Raw genomic sequence first — 14,579 nt, forward strand, 5'->3', positions numbered from 1 at the left:
TGATCGAGAATTACGATTGAACGAGAATTACGATTGATCGAGAATTACGATTGACCGAGAATTACGATTCACCAAGAATTATGATTAACCAAGAATTACGATTAACCAAGAATTACGATTAACCAAAACTTATGATTAACCAGGAATTACGATTAACAAAGAATTACGATTGACCAAGGATTACGATTAACCAAAACTTACGATTAACCAAGAATTACGATTAACAAAGAATTACGATTAACCAAAACTTGCGATTAACCAAAACCTACGATTAACAAAGAATTACAATTAACCAAGAATTACGATTAACCAAAACTTGCGATTAACTAAAACTTATGATTAACCAGGAATTACGATTAACAAAGAATTACGATTGATCAAGAATTACGATTGACCAAGAAGCACGATTAACCAGGAATTACGATTAATCAAAACTTACGATTAACCCAAAACTACGACTAACCCAGAATTACGGTTAACCAAAATTTACGATTAATGAAGAATTACGATTAACCAAAAATTACTCCGCACAAAGAGGACACGCAAAGTGGTATTACCACTCGTTTATCGTGGAAATCATCTTTCCAGGTGCCAACAGTAGCCGAACGAGCGTGCAGGCAACCTAGCAAACAATTGCCACCGAGTGGAATAAGTGATGGGCCCGGGTGCAAATATTACATCCGTGTAACATTTGGATACCGTGATGCACAGGTAGGCCACATCAAAGATAACGCGATCAACGTTAACGGGCTCTATCGTCAAAGAGCGGATCACGCTCGCGTACAGCTAGCCCGAGAAACAAGCGCGCCCCGTGTAATGTATTCAAAGGGAAAGCGTGGAAAAAGTAACGGTGGCGGCCTTGATCGTTCAACAGGCGTTAATTCCCCGGCTCGTGCAACGTGTGGCCGATTACGATTCTTTTTACCGGTGAATTTATTCCCCGAACGTGGCCAGCACAGCGACAGATGTATACTAGAGATTTACGTGACCCACGACTAGGCTCTGAGCGCACGCACGTACCAGACCACGCACATGGCGGGCCCAGGGACACGGTCGATAATTAATGGTCAGTTTTAAGGCGTTCTGAACGCGTCAAAAACGTCGCCAGGACTTTCCCTTCATGATTTACGACGTGGAAAACGGGACCCCTCGCGAAGTCGTCGGTGACTCTCGACGTGACTTCGTCGACCATTTGCATGCCACCGTTACGTGTGCGTTTGCACGTGATACGAGCACCCGCGAATATGCAACACGAAATTGCGAAGAGAGTACCTCTAACCCCGCTGGCTCGATACCACGGACACGTTCGATATCGGTGATTTCGCGTCGATACGATTTAAAGCGTATGGGACAGTTATTCCAGTATTCGTGTTATAAAATTGGGACCAACGGTTCGTTTAAACGCGAGCTACCCTGGTAAATAGAATAGGGTTACAACGGTGACATAAAGCAACAGAGAACGAGACTCCTATCGCGTGCGTTAAGTGATTGAAACTTCGAAGCGACGATGCACACGTAACGATATATACAAGCTATAATGGAAAACAAATATTTCGGTACTTGGAATTATACCTTTACGTGTGTATCCTCGTTGAATTGATCGGGTTCTCCCGATTAAGATGAGTCCAAACACGACCTCGTTCGGATTATTTTTCATTGTATTGAATTCGAAATTCTTGTTCAATGTTACGCGAATCTTAAATGAGTGTTTAGACTCATTTTCATCGTGAAAACACAAACAATTGATTCGTAATATCGTCGTGACGATGGTATAATTTGATCGGTAGATAAAATCCGATTCAGAAACTAAACATCAATTTTCAACGAAAAGAATATTTGATATCGAGTTATCATTTAGAGATTTTGGTACAGAGATGCAAAATTCGATTTGGTTAATTTCTTTTCTCAAACTTCTCTATTGAGTTTCTAGGGCTTGAATCATTGCCTTTCGATTCGATTCCACTCCACTAAGTAGAACCAGATCATGTTTAGACTCATTTTCATCATGAAAACACAAGCAATAGATTCGTAATATCGTCGTGACGATGGTATAATTTGATCGGTAGATAAAATCCGATTCAGAAACTAAAGATCAATTTTCAACGAAAAGAATATTTGATATCGAGTTATCATCTTAAAATTTTGATACAGAGATGCAAAATTCGATTTGGTTAATTTCTTTTCTCAAACTTCGTCTATTGAGTTTCCAGGGCTCGAATCATTGCCTTTCGATTCGATTCCACTCGTCGAACTAATTCGTATTTCGAAGTTTGCACGCCATACGAACGTGTAACGTTTCTGACCTAAAACAAGATCGCGTAACGACAAATATCGTCGGTAATAAGATCTTCTCCGAGGGCATTAGCTAAATAGCGACGGTTCTCACTGTAGACAGGACCAACGCAGCCGAGTATTTCGCTACAAACGGTTTAATTATCCCGCTGTCTTACGTTCCGATTTAACGCGATGAAATTGTATCGTAAGGAGAATTTAACTGTGCATAATTCCCCACGAGCCGGCCGAATTGAAAACGAAACAAGACCCGTGGTGGCACACGCCCGTTACTCGAATCTGACATTTGGCGTAACTGGATCTCGTTATCGATCCTTCCGATCGAAGTTTCGCCCGTGAATCGGGACCGTCTCGCCGTAAATATTTAAGATCAGTTTTCTCGGTTGTACAATCAACGAATCGCGGAGGATGTTTGCCCCGTGAAAGTACGTGCACTGTTCCCAATGGGAACGAAAACTCCCCGGAGCGCTTACGAATTGAATAAAATTCGTTCATTGTCGAAAATTGTCGCGAGTGTCACCGATTCGGATCGTAACGGAAATATAAATGTAAATTTCGTTCAGCGCCAAGTGTCGTTTATTTTATACTTGAAGATATCCACACGATGCTGGAACCGCTCGATACAGACCTCCACGGTTCTAAAAATATCGTTCGGCATCGATGTATCGTACACGGTTCAACTGTACGTGGTATCTCCACGTTTCGAGCGCTCGAACAACACAAAAGAAACGTACGCGTAGATTATACGGGATTCGTTATGCCCAGGGTTCGCGATGACTTCGACGTTAAAATGAATTTCCAATACGACGCGCTTCATCGATCCGACGAAACGGTTCTTTTACTTATCGCGAAAGAAACTAGGTCGAATTTCATTTCCAACAATTTCGAATGACCGCCAGGCGTAGTGTTAGTTAGGGAAATTTCTACGTATAATTGTCTCAGAGAAGTTCTCCGAGTCTATCAATGTTGACGACGCATTAATATTAAGTTAATTGGTGAGTTTGTTCGAAGAAACGTGTGGAAGCATTATGGTCGCTCACGAGAGTTATTTGGGGTCAATTTTGCAAGCGAAAACCTTGTTCCGATTTTTCTAGAAGCATTGTTTTCTATTAACGTTCGAGATAGGAGATCGATCTTCGTCTCGTCTTTACGTAATTGTATTATTGTTCCGTTATCGAGACGTTCTAATGGTGGTAATTATGAACAAACCGATGCAGAGATATTTCGAATATTATCTCGCTGTTTAATTTTGAAGTAACCGCGTCCGAGTACACGCAATAATAAATATTTCACAATTTAATGCGATTAAATTTCTCGTAAATGATAAATCAATACGGTACACGGGCGACAGAGCGGATTGAAAATATGCACGATCGTGCGCGCAATTAACGAACATGCTACTTGAAAATGGTTCCATGAACTTAGGTGACTGAGAAGTTTGAAGGTTAAGGGCGAAGCGGAAGGTTGATCGAGATTGGTCGCCTCCCATTTTTAAAGCGAAACTTGCTCGCGATACTTGGCACGAGACATTGCGAGGATGATAAACATTTCCCAGTAATCAATCTCTTTAGATTTAAAGATGATTGAAATGATAAACGAAATTACCAGCTCGGCGCTCGGCGCTCGGCAAAAATTTACTATTAAAAAATACGATTATTCGGAATTTCAATAACGATTCCCAATTAAAATGGCACGGACCTGACCCCTTTTTAAACCAACAAATATCACGCTGTAGAATATAAATTACACAGAGTGTATTATAAAGATTATAAAAAACTTTGCGTAAAAACTTGTTCTATTTGACCTTATGGACTAATTCAGCTTTACGAAGAAGCTTCTGAGAGACTATTTTCCATACGTACTATTTCTATACATGGTTCATTAATACCTCGTTTGACAATAAAAATTGTCATAATAAATACATGATTGAGTACCAATATCGAATGAAACGATTGTTTGTACAAACTCTACTTATTTGATATACTGTATTTGCAGTTCCAGGTGATGTCAAATATTTTATAAATTATTTTACGTATAAAAGGAAAGTATCCAAGTCAGTAAAGAGATTATTAATAATTCTAAAAGCTTCCTAACCTGAACAATTATTGTAATGTAACTTACATCGTTGTAAACTCTTTGATCGTTAAATGTTCAAGTTGCTATGGGAAAATGTTGCTCGAAATCAAAGCTATGGAAAGTTCCAACAAAGAAATCTATCATTAGCGACTATCGTTAACGATGAAAAGAGGATTTGTCTTCAACTGCGACATCAGGTCCTCCTTGACCAAGTGACACGAATCGCAACGACTTTGTCGAGAGTTTATCATCTACACGATGGATCTAATCGAATAATCAATTCCACACTCACCACGAATGTTGCAAAATTAATTTAACGATGGAAAACACGGACAACGTCCCATACTACGTGTCTTATATTTTAATTATTACGCAAATGGAAACACGGAATTGAATTGAAAGACTCGGAAATTACGATGTAACTTCTTTTCAAAATCCCGAGCAACTTGTTACTCGTTCCAATAGATACCAGACCACCGAGAAGGAATTTTTCTAATACCCTGTATAATTTATATCGGAATGAATCTCGACTAAACGAGATGAGATTCCTCCCGCCTTTTTCGTATAATTTGAAATTAAGGCGGGTTAAATTGACGGTACACCTCGTTCCGTCGCTGTTCGCAAAAACCTCGGATGTTAATCTTATTGAACAGCTACCACCGCAACAGACGGAAGAAACGAATCGGTGAAATGATAATTCCAAGACGCTCAAAGAAGTTATTAAAAAACACAATTATGGAAATACGGGAGCCCGCGAGTGAAATAACGTCGAAGAGTTTCCGCTTGTTATTGCAACATACCGAACTGGATATCCAACGAAACATTAATACGAGAGAAACGATATTGATCCATACCTATATATTTTTACAACACGGAACAGATGTTTCGTAAACGCGTCGTAACATCTCTCTTTCATTGTTTCTTTCGCGTGCAATCACCGATCATTCGACTCGTGGGTTATCGTTTCGAGAAACTCGCATTCGTTAGCAATTGCAGACGCGCGGGTGATACTCTCGCGACTCTTATCGAGGTAAACCACCGGTCGATGAACGTACGTAGACAATTTTAACGCGCGGTGTCCGTCTGCGTGCTCCCGACACGTATGTACAATGGTAATTCGGGCGTGTCAGCGAAAATCGTCGGCGGCGCCAAGAGAGCATCGAAAATCGCTGGAAAATTCCCTCGGTAAATCACTTTCGCTCGTGTTACGTACGAATTAACCGCCGAACGGAGATAAGGCCGACAGGTAATCACGAAAATAGTTGCCACGAAGTTTCAGTTCGACTTATCGCGCGATTATATGGGATTTTTAAGTACCTTCGCGATAATTAAGCGGTCACGTTACACGAGGGATCGTTAGATCCCCCTCTTTTCTTCGAGGAAGTTAACACGACTGGCGCGGTATGTTAAGGACACACGGCTGAGTTCACTGTGAGCCCGTAAATTCACGATAATATTTTCGAGATTGCCTACGCTGAGTCCCGTAGTGACGCGCGTTTTCACAGATTTCGGACCTGGCTGAAGAATCTTGATTATACGAGGTAGAAGAGGTAACAAGAGGTAAACCAGAACGAATCTACGCGAAAGAATAAGTCGAATACGAAGTGCGACATTTATGAAAATAGTACGATTTATAGTAAATATAATTCTAGACTAGTAATTCATAGAATTGTTGGTACAGTTATTAGACATTAATAGACATATTTATGTAAGATTATAATTATGTAAATATGTCTATCATTTATGTAACATTATAATTATGTAAATATGTCTATTATTTAGAGATAATTATATCTACAAATAATAAACGTATTTATATATTATATTATATATAATAACGGTAACCTAAATTCGCTAAACAAATATTTCGTCGTAGTAAAAAATTAATAAGATATCAATGTCACTTTTTATCTTAATATAAATGTATGTGTGTTATAAATTATAAGAATTTATTTGCAACGAAGTTAATTGTTCAGAGCAATTGATTACCTACAAAACGATATCTAATACGTGTCACTTCTTGATCATAAGACAAGACAGATAAACAAATATTTCGTCGTGGTCGAAAATGATTAAGATATCGATAGGTTACTTTTTATCTCAGTATAAGTTCACGTATATGAATTTTAAGGCTATTATTATAAGACACGTTCTTATGTGTGTGCGTCATAAATTATAAGAATTTATTTGCAACGAAGTTAATTGTTCAGAGCAATTGATTACCTGCTGCAAAACGATATCTAATACATGTCACTACTTGACCATAAGACAAACCTAATTGTGAAATAATGATATGACGACTGTCTGTGGGACGTTGATGAATGGACCCAACTACTCCGAAGATCTCCAAGGCAATTATCGATGCGAATTATTTCCTGTTTTCAGATTAATCCTATCCAAAATGACCTGAATTAAGAAATCGAAAGGGCTAAATAACAATTTGCTCGGTACGATCAACTCGTTAAAGTTTCTCGTGAAGTTATCCCAACTTCGGAATGAATCTAGCGCAAACTTTGCTGATATTCCACAGTAGCCAGTACAGCACGTTCACTTTTATTAAATTCCAAAAGCAATGCCTGGTGTGAATTCCCTTTACGTTCATTTTTAACCGAAAGCTATGGACTAGCTAGCTTCAACGACCCCTGGAAGATCGAATATAAGGAACTAATGGACGTTTCGAAGTTTGAATAGGTTCGTGCACGCACTCTTACCCCGTATCAAAAGTTTGCACAGCGAAATCCACAAAGATTTATGAAATCAGCTGACATTCGAACACTCGTACTGGTCTTTGGACCGTATTCCACGAACGACTGCAAGCTCTAAACATTTTCGTACCGTGTAACACTACGTCCTTTTATTACATATATTAGGTTGTCCGGAAAGTCATATCGTTTTCCAAAATGGAGAATATATAATTTAATAAAATGTTTATACACTCTGAAAAAATCGTGTTTCATTTTACCAAAAAAAAAAAAAAACGAAACGACTTTCCGAACAACCCGATAGAAACTTTAACAGAAACGATCCTTAAACGAATACGTAACATCGAGCTTTGTTGGCAATTTTAAGAGTATGTTCGACTATCGGGTAGAAACGAATAATTGTTATTATCAGTCATTCAAATGAATCTAACCCACAGTTACTTATGTACGCTAAGAACCATATACGATAAAAAGCTATCGTATACTTGAACATTGAAACGAACTGTACGTACATTTTGTTGACTTCTGTACGAATAAATGAAGTTCGAATACAAAAGAAATCGTTCAATTATTAATGCTCTACATTTGATTCCTAACTCAATCTCTGTCTATCCTAATCTCCGTTATCCTAAATTCCATTACATTTTAACAATTCGATTTTTCCTAACTTTCATATATCGAAGAGATAACAATACCTAGCTCAACGCAAAATATACCGACCAAAATACATGTTACACCAAAGTCCACGTTGTTTAAAAATCTACGTCCGATTCTCGCGTACAGATCGCGAAGACTAATGCAAATCGAAAAAAGCATTCATACTATGTGACACTACGTCCTTCTATTACGTACATTTTCATTACATTTTAACAATTCGATTTTTCCTAACTTTCACATACCTAAGAGATCTCAAAGAAAGACTGGAAAGGTCTATATTACTCGTAAATAAATATTATCTAGCTCAACGCAAAATGTACCGACCAAAATACATGTTACACCAAACCATGTCCACGTTGTTTAAAAATCTACGTCCGATTCTCGGATACAGATCGCGAAGACTAATGCGAATCGAAGAAAGCATTCCCCCGCTTTCAATGTACACGTATACGTGCGCGGGCGTACAAATTCGTATAAAGTTTTATTTCGTGCGAGACTGACATATTCCCACTGCTAAAAATTTCATACGGAAATGGATGGCAGCTAGGTACCAAGGGCCGCGAGAATCCGGATATATTCGGATAAGATTTCGCTACAGCCTCCCGCCGGCGTCTCTCCTCTTCCCGGCAGCCGCGTTCCGTCAATCCGTCCGCGACGAAATTCAGATTTCACGAGCCAGCGAGTCCGCCAAGCCAGAAGCAAAACGTCTCCAGCGGATTCGGGCTGGGCCACGATTGGCCGTGGCTGTCGCGCCTAACCGCTCTCGCGCGTTTCCAACTCGCTTAATTACGGGCCGTTCGATGCGGCCCGAGTCGCGCCCGCGCGCCAAAATTTCGAAATCTAATAACGAGTGAATTACGGCCGCGGTGAGCCTTCCAATATCGTGGGCCGTGCTACCACGGCGTGCGCGATCGAATCCGTAACGGGACGACACGTTTACGTAAGAACGATCACTTTTTGATTACCTTTCGCGCGGCGAGAACGTTCGAAACACCGAAGAACGTGATGCAAGATTTCACGCGTGTACGGTCGATTGTTTCGGTGATGTTTAACGTTGAAAGTTTTCAGCGGCGAATGGTCGAATCGATGTTTAAGTGAGAGACTATTTCTTAAATGTTTGCGTTAAGGGTTGCTTGGAAAATTTTGATAGAATTTGAGAAGATGTTTAACGTTGAAACTTTTGAGCGGCGAACGTCGAATCGATGTTTAAGTGAGAGACTATTTCTTAAATGTTTGTGATAAGGGTTGCTTGGAAAATTTTGATAACATTTGAGAAGATGTATCTTTAATTCGAGACTATTTTTTAAATATTTGTGATAATTGTTGCTTGGAAAATTTTGATAACATTTGAGAGTTGATGTGTCTTTAATTCGAGACTATTTCTCAACTATTTATAATAATTGTTGCTTGGAAAATTTTGCTAACATTTGGAAGCAGATGTATCTTTAATTCGGGATGGTGGCTGAATCATCATTTTCTTTCGAGAATTTACTTTGGACATTTTCCACGTTACTGGGAAATAATAATTATTTTAGCAGTAACTGAAAATACTCGTATATCCTTCAATTATTGAGACGGATTTCTCGAAGATGAAGTTAGGTATTGTATAAGTTCCCAAGAATACCGTACCCGTAGCTTAAATATATACTAATTTCGCCAAAATTACCAAGATAATTATCAAATATTTTCTCGGACTAACGTAATTCGATCTCTATAATGCGCTATATTATCTGTGGGTGCATTCTAAATTTAGTAAACTTTATTCCAGAACAATCACACTCAGCTGTCCAGTCCTTCGGAAGGAGTGTCAAAGTTCCAAATACGAACTACGGATCGGTTAAACAGTTTATCCCTTGTAGCATCAAAATAAATTTTCTAACTCGATTGGCTATATTTGATCCTGCATCTAAAATTAGCAAACTTCTTGCGCCGAATTAACGTGTACATTTCGTTAGAGTTCGCAGTCTGTTAATACACCACCGAAGAAACCACTGTGAAAACTCCATTATCGAATATCTCCCAAACCATCGACCATCTGCGTCCAAAACCATCTACCATTGACTTCTTCGTTCCAAATGCTAACACTGTGCAAAATCTCGTTAAAAAATTACACTCGAGAGCGTGTTCCTAAAAATTGATAACAACGCGCGGTGCGGTTACGTCGATTCCCTGGATTTGATTCGCGACGGTGGAGCAGCCGCGTCGCTCGTGCACCGTCGTTTCCCCGTCGGTTCCTTCCACACTGTGGACGACAGAAAGAACGATAGCGGGTAAAGAGGAGCCGTAATATCCGTCGGAAAATTTGTTCGGCGAAATGAAATTATCCGGCGACGATCTTGCATTATACTCGTGGTTCTACGTGCCCGGCATAACGCGTCGCCGGCACCGTCCCTCTAATACGTGGAATACGTATCGAACGCTCGTATCGTAACTCCCGCTCGCTGAATTGCTGGGATATCTTGCTCGAATTGCCCACCACCCTGGTCTACAGTCGGTTATACGGTTCTTTTACGAGCGTACCGATTGATTCGTTTTCAACAGCACCGGGGGGGGGGGGGGGGGGGGGGGTGGTGTGTTTAATTCGAACGACGCGTCACGGATTGCGCGATCCGGTTCGCTTTTTGACGAGAACAGGAAACGAACAGACGTTACCGAGAGACGTTTCCCCCTTCGCTGGTGGTATCGGTTCTGGGAGGAATAATTCTGTTTATTGGAACGCAACCGTCCTTCCGATTCGAGAGTTTTTGAAAATCGAGAAGCTCGATTCAACGATACCCGAGTGTTCTACTGTCTCTAATTTAACAACTTTGTTAGTGTGCTTCTTTTTTGAGTTTGATGTGCAATTTATATGTAGGTGGTACTTGTACACTGCCTTCTAGAGTTATAGGTCTCTAATTTAACAACTTTGTAAGTGTGCTTCTTTTTTCAGTTTGAAGTACGATTCGTAAGTAAGTGGTATTTGCACACTGTTATCTAGAGCCATAGGTTTTTGGAAATCTAATAATCGAGAAACTTGTTCCAATGATTTTTGAATATCTAGGATATATAGGTTTTTGGAAACCTAGTAATCGAGAAACTTGTTCCAATGATTTTTGAAGAGTTCCGGATTACTTTTTTTAATCTAACAACTTTGTAAGTGTACTTCTTTTTCCAGTTTCAAGTACAATTCGCAAGTAGATAATATTTATACACTGTTTTCCAGAGTCATAAGTTTTCGAAAACCTAGTAATCGAGAAACTGGTTCCAATGATTTTTGAAGGTTTCAGATTTACATTTTTTAAACTAACAACTTTGTAAGTACACACTCTTTGAGGTAATCGTTCGCAAGCACACACTATTTATATTAATTATAGAAAAGTATTGATGATCGTTTCATTTTGATGACTAGCTGATCTTAGAGGACCAAGGCAATAGTACTTAACATTGTCAAGCTCACGGTACCACAGTTTATAATAGCGGTCGCAAAACTTTGTTTGAAACTGGTCGGTTAGAATAACAGAGGGAAACAAAAGTTATACGTATAATTTGATACATTAACGAAATACAGAGTTTGATTTCTAGGAAATTGGCAACGAGATATAATAACGCTTAAATCGAGGTTCAAAGTGAATGTTCCCTGTGATTAAAATCGTTTGCAATCGCTCGTGAAGTAAACACCCAATGTGTAAAAATATTTCGTACATTCCAACCGCGAGAATTTCTTTTCGTACAAATAGTACCAAATAGTGGAATTAATCTAATGAAATAACTCGATTAAAATACACGAACAAACGTGTACAGCAAGAACACTTCCTCACCGAAGCAGCAGCGTCATAATTCTCGCACGACATTTATTTAAATACCATCCTTTACCTACGAGGCGTATAAAAATAACCGGAAGGCTAAATCTGACCTGCGGATCGGATCGTTGAACCTTGGTCGACAAGAATATTCATAATCTTTTCAGGTTCACGGCACGGTTCAGGGGACGAGAATTCAAAAAAAAAACAGATCAGGGACAATCTAGACAGTGATTAAGAAACGCCAAATCTAGAATCGTCATTCGAACACGAAATACTTGGTTCAGGGGACGAGAATTAAAAAAAAAAAAAAAAAAAAAAAAACAGATAAGGGACGATCTACATAGTGATTAAGAAACGCCAGATTTAGAATCGCCATTCGAACACGGAATACTTGGATATAAATCCAACGTCCAAAAATCAAACCCGAAATATTTGGTTACAAATCCAAGGTCCGAAACTTTCGGTAAAAATCCAGCTACAAAGCCGAAAGTATAATTTACGAAAGCCAGAACGGCGCCTAAAGGAAGTTTCGTGAAACGCCAGCATGGCAGTCGACCCCTATAAAGGAATGCACCGTGAGTAAGTGGAATGCAGGAACCGTCGACTAATTTTTGCCTCCAGGTCCCGCAAAGTCCAACCGTTGCACCATCCGACCCAAAATGAGTCACAATTTCTTCCCAGACCGATCTTTCGAGGTCCCATATCGCACGTTGACTGACTCCTTTCGTACACGGGCCGAGCAAACTCGATCGTAGACGTCACTGAACACGTCCGAGAGTTATCCAGGGTCTGTTTACATTGTCCAGTAAACGTGAACCGCGATCCGAGTCGTGAAGCGAGCCCGTAGCGTTTCCCCCTTGCGAGCACCCGTGCTGATCCATCCGGATCCCAATAATACACAGAGATTAACCGCGCTTCGGCTCGGGCGCAAGTTGTGCGTGGAACGTCAAAGCGCAACGATAATTAAGCGCCGGGTCCCGCGCTTACTTCCGTACACCGGACGATCCCGAACGAAACACAGAAGAAACGGGACTAATGAGAAAAAGTTCGACGCCACGTCGCCCGAACGGTTTTAATTAAGGCGATGGGGGCAAACACGCCGCGCCGAGAGCACCGATATTTCCACATGTCCTATACATCCAGTCGACCCCGTACACTACACGGGGGAGGGAAAGCTTTTTCTCCGCCCCGTCGAAACGGGGTCCTCCGACCCCGGATACTACTTTCTTCGATTAATTCACCGACGGACGATATATCTTTTCGCGATCGACGTTACGCGCGGCAGGTACACACAACATTTATCCCCCGATATCGTGGAAATACGTCCCGCGGGATTCGTATCGGTACCGCGCGAAATCGCGTCGGATTAATCGTTCGCTCGTTGGTGGATCGGTGTGCCGTTGGAAATTATGTTTACCGGGTCGTGGTGCGGCGCGAACGTTAAATATTTCTTCAACGCGAGAGAAACCGCGCTCTCACGGAGATTCCGTCGATCGATTCGCGCCCGATCGAGACACATCCAGGGCGTGGGTGGCTAGGTAGCGTTCGTCGTTGGTCGAGAGACACGTCGCACGGTGAGTTGTTCAGAGGATAATGACGCCGACGGAGATAACGAACGCGTTGGAAGTATTATGCTCGCGCGTGCTCCCCGGGTGACGAGCCGCCGGCACCGGAGCCTGGCACAAAGTTAACTAGCTACGACGAAACGAGAGAACTCGAAAGACGTTGCAAAGGGACCCGGCAATCTGCTGGCGACTAGACGAGCGTAGGACGACGAATCGTGGATCTCTCTTTTCGAAGACCGTGCACAACCAGCTTCAGTGGATACGACGTGTGTGTACATCCAACGTGTTGACTTCCCCGCTGACACAACGAACCCTACTCTAGAAACTTTCGAGCGACCCTACCAGGTCGTTGGGAACAACCTACGCGAAATTCCCACCTCTCTATCTCCTCTATCTCCATCTCCTCTATCTCCTCTATCTCTCAGATTGTGATACGAACGAACGACGAGGATGTTTCCAAAGGATTGAAAACTTCTCTCGGGTGGTTCGAATCCCTCGAAACCGACTCGAACGTTTCTTCTCGTATACTGTACGACTCCCGTACCCGATGGGTCCCACCTAGAGCCCGCGTCGTCCACGTCGCTCGCAGCGGGACCCGCATACCCGCGTGGCGCGATAAAGACGCCGCGGTACGAGTGACACAATCGGTACTTACGTGTACGTCGGGGCGATACGAAAGAACGTCACACGACAGACTCAATCGTAGTGGGCCATAGCGGGACGCACACCCACACGCGCACGCTTTTCAATCCCCCTGATGTCTAGCCCCTCGGAAACTTATGATCCGCCAGCTAGCAAGCAGCCCGTATAAACCGGCTTCACAGGGGAGCGAGAGAGAAGGAGGAAGGGGGAGGGGGATGAAATCCCACGAGTCCTCCCCGAGAGGTACCGGTCCTCCTTTTGCTCGATCGCGGTTATCGATCTCGAGCCTCACCGGATCATTCTTCCACGAGCACTAAACTATCCCCACCGAGTGCGCGAGCTTTCTTTCTCGACGATACTACGTAGCACCGGGGACAGTCGCGCGACGATACCGTATTTTCTTTTTTCTTTTTTTTTTTTTCTCTTCTTCTCTATGCACAATTACTCCGCGAATCGACGCCGATCACTCGTTCGACGTATTCTGACGGATCGATCCGCGGTCGTTCGGTCTCGACGTAGCACTGTACGCGCGGATACGTCGACGCGAGGATTTCCGCGTACGGAGCACACAGGAGAACCGAGCGTAACCACCGCGTGCGGCCCGCAACTTCGCGCGAGACAAACTCGTAGTCTCCTCGAGCCGGTGGGATACCGACGACGAGGACGCCGACGCCACCGCCGCCGCCGCCGCCGCCGCCGCCGCCGCCGCCGCCGCCGCCGCCGCCGCTGCCCGCCGCCGGGGGTCGAGGATGGCTCCGGCTTCGCGACTGCGCCCTTTCGGCTCTCTTCAACCCATTACGGTTCTCACCCGTTCGCCGCGCACAGGCATAAACATACACGTACAGGACAGACGTTATCATGCA

The 14,579-nt window shown here is 42.3% G+C and overlaps 1 protein-coding gene across 1 annotated transcript in view; it reads right to left on the reverse strand.

Moving 5' to 3' along the window:
- LOC143145696 (cyclic GMP-AMP phosphodiesterase SMPDL3A) overlaps nucleotides 1–14,362 on the reverse strand; it is a 79,482-nt gene extending 65,120 nt beyond the window's left edge. Inside the window, exon 1 of the mRNA XM_076309315.1 lies at nucleotides 13,730–14,362. The gene's annotated coding sequence lies outside the window, so the exon portion shown is untranslated. The remainder of the gene's footprint in view (nucleotides 1–13,729) is intronic.
- Between the last annotated feature and the right edge of the window lie 217 nt (nucleotides 14,363–14,579).

This window comes from Ptiloglossa arizonensis, chromosome 4 (genome assembly GCF_051014685.1).
Source record: "Ptiloglossa arizonensis isolate GNS036 chromosome 4, iyPtiAriz1_principal, whole genome shotgun sequence".
In the NCBI taxonomy this organism is placed as follows: Eukaryota; Metazoa; Arthropoda; class Insecta; order Hymenoptera; family Colletidae; genus Ptiloglossa; species Ptiloglossa arizonensis.